Below are 10,936 nucleotides of genomic sequence, written 5' to 3'. Positions count from 1 at the left end.
TACCCAGTAGTGCAATTGCTGGGGCATAGGGTAACTCTATTTTTAACTTCTGAAGGAACCTCCATTCTGTTTTTGAGGTGACTCTACCAGCTTGCATTCCCACCCACAGGGCAAGAGGGGTTTTCTTTCTCCACATCCTCACAAACATTTGTTGCTTCCTGTCTTATTAATTTTAACCATTCTAAATAGTGTGAGGTGGTATCTCATTGTGCTTTTGATTTGTATTTCCCTGATGGCAAGTGATGTGGAGCATTTTTACCTGTGTTTGTAGACCATTTGTATGTCTTCCCTGAGAAATGTCTCTTCATATCTTCTGCCCATTTCTTGACTGGATTATTTATTTTTAGGGTGTTGAGTTGGCACATGCTGTGTAGATCTTGTATACCAGCCCTTTATCTGAAATGTCATTTTCAAATATCGTCTCCCATTCAGTAGGTTGTCTTTTGGTTCTGTTGACTGTCTCCTTCGCTGCGCAGAAACTGTTTAAGTTTCTGATGAAGTTCCCAAAGTTCATTTTTGCTTTTCTTTCCCTTGACTTTGGAAACATGTCTAGCAAGATGTTACTGTGGCTGGGTTGAAGAGGTTGCTGCCTGTGTTCTCTCTAGGATTTCTTGTCTCACATTTAGGTCTTTCATCCATTTTGAGTTTATTTTTGTGTGTGGTGTAAGAGAACGGTCCAGTTTTATTCTTCTGCATGTGGCTGTCTGATTTTCCCAGCACCATTTATTGAAGAGATGGTCTTTTTTTTCTGTTAGTTGTTCTTTCCTGCTTTGTTGAAGATTAGTTGACAATGGATTTGAGGGTCCATTTCTGGACTCTCTAGTCTCTTCCATTGATCTATGTTTCTGTTCTTGTGCCAGTACCATACTGTATGATGACAACAGCTTTGTAATATAGCTTGAAGTCAGGTATTGTGATGCCACCAGCTTTGGTTTTCTTTTTTAACATTCCTCTGGCTATACAGTGTCTTTTTGCATATAAATTTTAGGATTATTTGTTCCAACTCTTGAAAAACACCATTAGTATTTTGATTGGGATAGCATTGAAGGTGTAGATTGCTCTGGGTAGCATAGACATTATAACAATGTCTATTCTTCCAATCCATGAGCACAGAATATTTTTCCATCTCTTTGTGTCTTCCATAATTTCTTTCATGAGTGTTCTATAGTTTTAGAGTACAAATAATTTACCTCTTGGGTGAAGTTTATTCTTAGGTATCTTATGGTTTTTGGTGCAATTATAAATGGGATGAGTTCTTAATTTCTCCTTCTTCAGTCTCCTGGTTAGTATATGGAAATGCAACCAATTTCTGTGCATTGATTTTGTATCCTACCATGTTGCTGAGCTGCTGCTGTATTTTGGGGTGGAGTCTTTTGGGTTTTCCACATAAAGAATCATGTCATCTGAGAAGAGTGAGTGTTTGACCTCTTCTTTTCCAATTTGAATGTCCTTTATTGCTTTTTGTTGTCTGATTGCTGAGAGTAGGACTTCTAGCACTGGTTGAATGATAGTGGTGAGAGTAGGCATCCCTATTGTGTTTGGACCTTAGGGGAAAACCTCTCAGTTTATTCCCTTTGAGAATGATATTCACAGTGGGATTTTCATAGCTGGCTTTTATGATACTGAGATATGTTCCCTCTATCTCTACACGTAGAAGAGTTTTAATCAAGAAAGGATGTAATATTTTGTCAAATGCTTTTTCTGCTTCAGTGGAGAGCATTATAGGTTTCTTGTCTTTTCTTTTATTGATGTAATCTAGCACATTGATTGATGTGCGAATGTTGAACCACACCCTTCCATCCCCAGAATAAATCCCAGCTGGTCTTGGTGAATAATCCTTCTGTAGTAGTGTTGGATCCTATTGGCTAGTGTCTTGATGAGTATTTTGTCATCCATGTTTATCAAAGGTGTTAGTCTGTAATTATCCTTTTTGAGGGGACTTTGCCCGCTTTGGGGATCAAGGTAATGCTGTTCTCATAGAATGAGTTTGGAAGTTTTCTTTCCATTTTTATTTTTTGAAAGAATTCAGTAGATTCAGTTGTAGGTAGTAGTAGTAGTAGGTACTATTACTTTAGTAGTAGGTATTATTTCTTCTTTAAATGTTTGGTAGATTATCCCTGGAAAGCAATCAGGTCTTGGACCCTTGCTTTTTGAGAGGCTTTTGATTACTGATTTAATTTCCTCACTGGTTATTGGTCTGTTCAGATTTTCTATTTTTTCCTGTTTCAGTTTTGATAGTTTATGAATTTCCAGGAATGCATCCATTTCTCCCAGATTTCATAATTTCTTGACATATATTTGCTCATAGTATGCTACTAAAATTGTCTGTAGTTCTTGGTATTGATCATGATGTCTCCTCTTTCATTCATGATTTTATTAATTTGGGTCTTTTCTCTTTTCATTTGAATAAGTCTAACCAGAGGTTTATTGATCTTAATAATTCTTTTGAAGTGCCAGCTAGTTTCATTGATCTGTTCTACTGTTCTTCTGGATTCAATTTCATTTTTTTCTTTTTAAATCTTTCTTATTTCTCTTCTCCTGCTTGGTCTAGGCTTCATTTGCTGTTCTTTCTCCAGCTCCTTTAGGTGTGAGGTTATCTTGTGTATTTGAGATTTTTCTAATTTTTTGAAGGAAGCTTTGCAATGTGCTTCCCTCTTAGGACCATTTTTGCTGTATCCCAAAGGGTTTGAACAGATCTGTTTTAGTTTCCATGAATTCTTAGAATTCTTGTTCTATTTCCTGGTTGACCCATTCATTCTTTAGTAGGATGTACTTACCTCTAACTGAGTTACTTTCAAATTTCCTCTTGTGATTGAGTTCAAGTTTCACAGCATGGCAGTCTGAAAGTGTGCAGGGAAAAATCCTAGTCTTTCGGTCTCTGTTGAAACCTGATTTGTGACTCAGTATGTGATCTATTCTGGAGAAACTTCCATGTGCAGTCGAGAAAGATGAATATTCTGTTGATTTAAGATGGAATGTTGTGTATGTATCTGTGAAGTCCATTTTATCCAGTGTGTTATTCAAAGCCCCGTTTTTTTGTTGATCTTCTGCTTAGATGATCTGCCCATTCCTGCGAGTGGGGCATTGTGATCCTCTACTATTAGTGTATTGTTATCAATGTCTTTCTTCACTTTAGTTATTAATTGGTTTATATAATTGGCTGTTCCCATACTAGGGGCATAAATATTTACAATGCCTAGATCATCTTGTTGGATAGACCCCTTTAGTATGATATTGTGTCCCTCTTCATCTCTTACTACAGACTTTGGTTTAAAATCTAATTTGTCTAATAAGAAGATTGTTGCCCCAGCTTTCTTTTGAGGCACATGAGTGTGGTAAATTGTTTTCCATCTCTTGACTTTCACTCTGGAAGTGTCTTTGGGTCTAAAATGAATCTCCTATAGATAGCATATGGATGGGTGTTGCTTTTTTATCCAATCTGATAGCTTGTGTCTTTTCATTGGAACATTTAGTCCATTTACATTCCAAGTAAATATTTAAAGATATGTATTTAGTGCCATTGTGTTGCCTGTAAAGTCCCTGTTTCTGTAGATTGTCTCTCTTTCTTTCTGGTCCATATTATTCTTGGGCTCTCTCTTTACTTACAAGATCTCCCTTAATATTTCTTGCAGGGGGGACGCCTGGGTGGCTCAGTGGGTTAAGCCTCTGTCTGCGGCTCAGGTCATGATCTCAGGGTCCTGGGATCGAGTCCCGCATCGGGCTCTCTGTTCAGCAGGGAGCCTGCTTCCCCCTCTCTCTCTCTGCCTGCCTCTCCGTCTACTTGTGATTTCTCTCTGTCAAATAAATAAATAAAATCTTAAAAAAATATATTTCTTGCAGGGCTGGCTTGGTGGTCACATATTGTTTCAGTTTCCATTGTCCTGGAAGCTCTTTGTCTCTCCTTCCATTCTAAATGACAGCCTTGCTGTATAAAGCATTCTTGGCTGCATGTTCCTCTCATTTAGTACCCTGAATATATCATGCCAGCCCTTTCTGGCATGACAGTTCTCTATTGATAAGTCTGATGTTTGTCTGATGTTCCTTCCACTGTAGGTAAGGAGGCTTTTGTGTCAAGTTGCTCCCAGGATTCTCTCTTTTTCTCAAAAATTTTCAAGCTTCCTTATTATATAACAGGTTGTTGAATTATTTTTATTAATTTTGGGAAGGTTCTGCTCTAGCTCTTGGACATGAATGCTTGTTTCCTTCCTCAGATAAAGGGAGTTCTCCGCTATTATTTGCTCAAATATACTTCCTGGCCTTCTCTCTCTCTCTTCACCCTCAGGCACCCAAATAATTCTGACATTGGCATATTTCATGGCATCGTTAATTTCAGGAAGCCTCTCTTCGTAAGCTATTAGTTGTTTTTCTCTCTTTTCCTCAACTTCCTTCCTTTCCATCAGTGTGTCTACTAGATCACTTACTCCCTCTACTTCCTCACTCATCCTATTAGAACATCTAATTTAGACTGCCTCAGTTATAACATTTTTTTTGGCCTGATTAGACCTCATTTCTGCCCTAAGAAATTCTCTAGTGTCTTCTTTGCTTTTTCAAGCCCTTCTATTAACTTTATAATTGTTATCCTGAATTCCATCTCCAACATCTTACTTATATCCATATTAATTAGATCTGTAGCAAAGAACATTAACTCTGGTTCTTTCTTTTGTTGTGAATTCCTCCTTCTAGTCATCTCATCACCCTGAGAATAAAGGGTGAGCAAATGAGCAGAATCAAAAATATCAAGCATGACCCAAACAAAATACACACTAGACAAATCTGAAGCAGTCACATACCAAAATGGAAAAGTAAATGGAAACAAAATAAAACAAAAAGGGAGGGGGGAGAAGAGAATATAATCTGATAAGGTGGAGAAAACAGGGTGATCCACTTGTTCTTGAGTGTATTTTGGTCTCTGTGTTAGAAGACAGTAAATCCCAAAATTGCAGAGAAAGTATAACTTATGTATATATAAAAATAAAATTGGGTAGATTAAAAAATGCCAAAGATGAAGCATATATCTATAAATGTAGATGTAAAAAATAAAAGTTAAAAAGCAACTCAAAAACAAAGAACTGTTAAAATAAGAAACTAGTTGGAAAGGGTAAAAAGAAAAAAAAGAAATGGAAAGTTTTAGACTGAAAGATAAATGAATCATGAGAAATACGGTGTATGTACCCGCTCTGCTTCTTAAGGGGGATTGCTGCGTGTCACTCAGTAGTGTCTTTTACAGGTTACTCCCCTAAGAGCTATTGCTGGGTCATGGGTAATTGTGGATTGTCCCTGCATTCCAGATGTTGCAAGGTGCCCAGGCAGTGAGCAGTCACCTGATCCAGCCCAGCTCATCATTTGTGCTAACTGAGCTGAGAGCCCCTCCTGTGCGCATTGACTGTAAACTAGTTTCCCTGTTCCACTGCTTGGAACCTCTACCAGTTCAGGCATCCCCATCATTTCTGTGATTCCTGGGATCCTGAGACCACACTGACCCATCCAGAATTCTGTGCATTTCATTCCCCTCAGCCCCTTTCAGGCAGGGATGTTTCTCACTGGAGCAGATTTCTAAGGGTTCAGATTTGCCCTCCAGGGCTATATCACTTTCCAGTAGCTAGCTTATGGAGGTTACCTCTCCCCTCTGTTTATCTTCTGACATCTCCTGTCAGATTCACTTCTGTGTCTCCTATCTTGCAGAAAGGGGTTGCTTTTCTACTTGTAGAGTTTCAGATATTTCCTTTTCTTATATCTCATGCTGAATTCATGGGTGTTCAGAATGCTTTAACAGTTACCTAGCTAAATTCGAGGGACCAGATGAAACGAGATCGCCTGCTCTTCAGCCATCTTGCCTACTCCCCCACAAAATACAACTTTCTAATTAATTAGAGTCTTTCCTAGAAAGAGAAATGTTTTGGGTAGCCTTTCACTCTTCCTGTCATGTAAAACAGGGCCTCCTGGGGGACTGTGTGGCCCTTGTGTCCACCATCAAACAAGTTTCAAACCACAGTTCCAGGCCATGTGCTGCCAGCAACAAAAGAAATTCATGGTGGGGAGATGGTAGAGATAGAACCTGAGCTATTGTAAGATCCCTCCCTGCTTCCCCAATCTTCCAGGTTGAGCAACCTGGGAGGTAAAGATATATTAGGGATTAAGTGAGGCTCTGCAAGTTCTAGTTGATGCCCACAAAGAGGGAGTTCCCAGGATGTGGGAAGGGAAGGGGACCCTAGCAAAGATCAGAGAAGAGCGACATCTGGTGGCACCAGGATTGGAAGAGGAAACAGACCCTCTTCCTCACTCTTCAAGAGGCAAGCAGAGTCAGATACCCACAACACAGCAGCCAGCTAGTCCTCTTAATGTATTTCCCATCAGGACTGTTACAAACTTCCAAAATATAAGGGCCCCTAAACCAAATTTTGGCCAACAATTACACTCGGCCAGAGAATACCAACCTGAAGAGTGGCAGAGAGCATCCGTGAGAAACCAGTCAGATCAAGGTAACACCAAGGACAAGCATGAGCTTTGAAGTTGAAGGGACCCTGAGAGAATTAAATGTTTTAAACCTTGATAAATGATCACAATAATTTCCCTGAGTAAAAACTTGGCAGAGACTAAAGCTAAAGTGTTAAGTATTCAGTCTCTGCCTCATCCTTGCCCTCTGTGGGAAATCCCTTGTTTGTGCTGCTCAGTTGTATGGATCAATATAATCCAAGAAGATTATATTAGATCAGTATGATCCAATGTGAGTTTTGGAGTGTATTTGAAGGTGGATTGAGGACACATAAAAGACCTTGCAGATACTTATGGTTAAATATTGTTAATGTATTTGGTAACAACATCAACAAAAACTAAAAAAGCAAAAAACAATACAAGTTTTTGCTAATGAAAGTTTATCATATATTTTTAAAGGGAGGATTAGAGCCTAATTAAATTTTCTACACACTTCCAACTGTGCTTATATATGTAAGTCCCAGTAAACTGTCTGACTAATAAATTTTTTCATGTACTTAAGTAATCACAAGTCAAATAAATTACACTTAGAAATATGATGCCTATTATGCTCTCTGCAGTGTTTACAAACAGTACCATTCTCTTACAACTTTCAGCTTAAAGCCACCATCCTATGGGGCAAATTCCTCCTCCACCATTGAGTGGTCTGGTTGATTTAATCGATCACCCAAGAAAAAAGATGGGGCATTATCATTTCTCTAAATGAATAGTTTGGGAAGTATACAGAGTATCATCAAGATGGGCTGGCAGGATCCCATGCTGCCACTTATAATGCTTGCCCTGTGTTTACTCAAAAGAAGTTTCCTGTCAAAGGTTTAGAGCTCTGACGCACTTATTTAGGACACTTGGTTCTCTGGAGTCCCTGCTGCCTGGTGTTTAATGCGTCTGGCAAGGGGGCTGCTGATTGCACATCACTGGCCACGCTTATGAATGCAGAGATACTCTTTATGCTCTGAATTGAATTAGGTGATCCTATGGATTCTATTTTTATATTATCAGAGAGAAAAACGAGAGCTTGTGTACATTATTAAATGGAAGGAAACTGAGGACCATAATGAGGAGAAAAACAACACAGTATGAGGCATCACTTCAAGATTATCAGATTTAACCCATGGAATATTAGGGAAAAGGTGTTGTTTTCAAGAAAAAATGCTAGTAATTTAAAATATTTGGAGTTAGTTCCTTAGAATATAATGAAAATTCTTCTTTCTTAATTAGAAAAAATTTTAGAGAATTATGTGCCAAACACATACTAGAGCTCAAATAAATAATTGACTTTTTTTCCTCAAAACACCTCACACAATTCTATATCAATTATTGAACACATTTTAAAAGTGGCACTCTTGTGGTTAAGTTACTAGGGACTTAAATATCCAAATTATCTTAAAATTACAAATATTCAAAGTACCAAATATACAATGATTTCTCAGCATAGTAGAGAAATATTAAAAATATGCATTTTCTTTATTTTGCCATATCAATTCTTACTTCTTTTTTTTTTAACTGAGCTAAATCCCCTGATTCATGAAAAAACAATTTTAGCATTTTGATGTAATTTGAAGTTGCTAAATATTAGGAATTTGATTAATTGCTAGTTATGGAAACCTGAATGATGGTGGCTTTACAGTGTTAGGAATTTGTTTTCACTTCACTTGAAAAACATCTATTCCTACAAAAATGGAATCTTCACAAAGAGGGTCACAAAGTCCGATCAGTCCCTTCCACTTCAGGTTTCACCTTTCACCCACGGTGTTCTCTTCCTCCTACTGAATTTGACACTTTTGTCCTTTTCATTGTCCTGGGCTCTTCCCAGCTTTCTTTTCTGTTTTTCTTAGCACATGGTTTCCATCCTAAAGGCTATCTCCTCAAGATAGCAGCCACAATATTCCTATGGGAAGTAGGACGAAGAATAGCAAGGCTTCCATGTTGGGTTAGCCTCATCCCTGTTGAGGGTTATTCTAAACAGCTTCTGTCTACACACTATCACCTGGAATGCAACCACATGGCCACGCCTACCTGTAAAGGAGCCGGAAGGAAACTGGTGTTCATCTGTTACATCACTGCCCCTGCTGTTACTAGACAGGCAGGGGATAGACTCTTTGGTGGACACACCTGCCTTTGCCACCTAGGCTTTATGGCATGGGGGACTGATTATGTATGTCAAACACCTGTGGTGACAGACATCTAGGGTTATTTTTTTCAAAACTGTGAAAACTGAGTTGATCTCTGTTTTGTAGTCTCCATGACAGTCAAGACTTCTATCCACACCCTATAAATGTGTTTGTCTTGCTACTCGTTATCCCCAGATGCAAATTCCATCTTGACAAATTTTTCAAGCCTGGTTTGAGCCTATGACCCTTTCCTCATCAGGTCCCCATCATGTGTCATTGCCAGTAGGTAGGCTTTAATTATTTGTATTCCAAAACCTCTTCATAGTGTTAGGTAGTAGGAGGATAGCAGACATAGATATTTGTATAGCATTGATTGTTATCAGCATAGCTTTTATTTTATTTTTTTTAATTTTTAATTTTTTATAAACATATAATATATATTTTATCCCCAGGGGTACAGGTCTGTGAATCTCCAGGTTTACACACTTCACAGCACTCACCATAGCACATACCCCCCCAATGTCCATAATCCCACCTCCCTAGCATATCTTTTATTTTTAAAGATCTTTTTCCTTTTTTATTTTTTATTTTTTTAAAGATTATTTATTTATTTATTTGAGAGAGAGAGAGATCACAAGTAGGCAGAGAGGCAGGCAGAGAGAGGTGGGGGGGGAACAGGCTTTCTGCTGAGCAGGGAGCCCGATGCGGGGTTCTATCCAGGATCCTGAGATCATGACCTGAGCTGAAGGCAGAGGATTAACCCACTGAGCCATCCAGGCACCCCAAAGATCTTTTTCCTTTTTTAAATGTTGGCTCCAACAAACCATAAGAGGCTCTTAATCTCACAAAACAAACTGAGGGTGGCCAGGAGGAGGGTGGTAGGGAGAGTGTGGTGGGGTTATGGACATTGGGGAAGGTATGTGCTATGGTGAGTGCTATGAAGTGTGTAAACCTGGTGATTCACAAACCTGTACTCCTGAGGCTAATAATACATTATATGTTAATAAAATTTTTTAAAAAATATTTAAAGGGAAAAAAAAAACGTTGGCTCTGTGCCCAGGGTAAAGTCCAACACAGGGTTTGAACTCATGACTGTGAGATCAAAACCTGAGCTGAGATCAAGTGTTGGATGCTTAGCCAAATGAACCACCCATGCATTCCCGTAATCAGCATATCTTACACACCAGCTTCTGGAACTGAAGTCAGAGCTTCTAAGTTTTTTCTAATGAAGAAAGGGGATTTGGAAGTACCCAAAGGTAAGACACAGAAGAGAGCTCTGAAAGGTAAGAGGAGGGACAAAGAGAATTAAGAAATTGGGATAGGAAGTCTTCAGTGAAATCAGAAAACTGAAGATCAGTGAAACAACTGAAAGAGTTTGGGGTAAGAAGATGCTATGATAAATTTTCAAGAGTGATCTCTAAGGTAGAATTTCAAGGAAAGTTTTACTGTGTGCTCTATGTTGCAATATCCATCACATCTTATCCACTCTGGTCACCAACTCCAGAGATGGTCAATAAGGTTTGTGTTACTGTTCAATTCTTCTGAATTTCTATATTTTTTGCAAGTGCCACATTGCCAGAATGGGTATTGAGAGAAAACAGAGATCTAATCTATTGGAATTCAGTAATGTCATGACTTATGATACTCAATATCTGCTCTAGGGAATTCAGTGAGAACACAGTTGTAGGTGGGAGTTTCAAAAGCTGGGAGTGAAAGGGATTAAGAAGAGGCTGTCGATATAAATTTATCTAGATGAGGGAAAGGGGGTGGGTGGCGAGGTCAGGGAAATTCAAACCTGTGTGAAAGTAGAGTTAGCTGTAGAATATTTACTTCTGACACAGATCAGAGGTGAGGAGCCATCAATATCAAGGAGCTTACCCAGTATGTTTTCTTCTAGGAGTTCTGTGACTTCAGGTCTTGCATTCGAATCTTTCATCCACTTTGAGTTTACTCTTCTGTAGAGTGTAGGATAGGCATCCTGTTTCATGCTTTTGCCTTTGGCTGTCCAGTTTTCCCAGCATCATTTAAGAGACTGTTTTTTCCCTGTTGTGTATTCTTGGCACCTTTGATGAAAATTAACTGACTATATATGCATGTGCTTATTCTTGGGCTCTGCTCTGTTCCATTGATCTACGTGTTTATTTTTGTGCCAGTACAATACGGTTTTGATTACTACAGCTTTGTAATATAACTTGAAATCTGGAATTGTGATACCTCCAGTTTTGCTTTTCTTTTTCAAGATTGCTTTGGCTATTTAGGCTCTTTTGTTGTTCCATACAAATTTTAGGATTCTTCATTGCTGTTCTGTGAAAAATACTATTGGTATCTTGATA

The sequence above is a fragment of the Neovison vison genome, chromosome 10, assembly GCF_020171115.1.
Source record: "Neovison vison isolate M4711 chromosome 10, ASM_NN_V1, whole genome shotgun sequence".
Classification (NCBI taxonomy): domain Eukaryota; kingdom Metazoa; phylum Chordata; class Mammalia; order Carnivora; family Mustelidae; genus Neogale; species Neogale vison.
The sequence above is the reverse complement of the archived record's forward strand: the minus strand, read 5'-3'. Positions refer to the sequence as shown.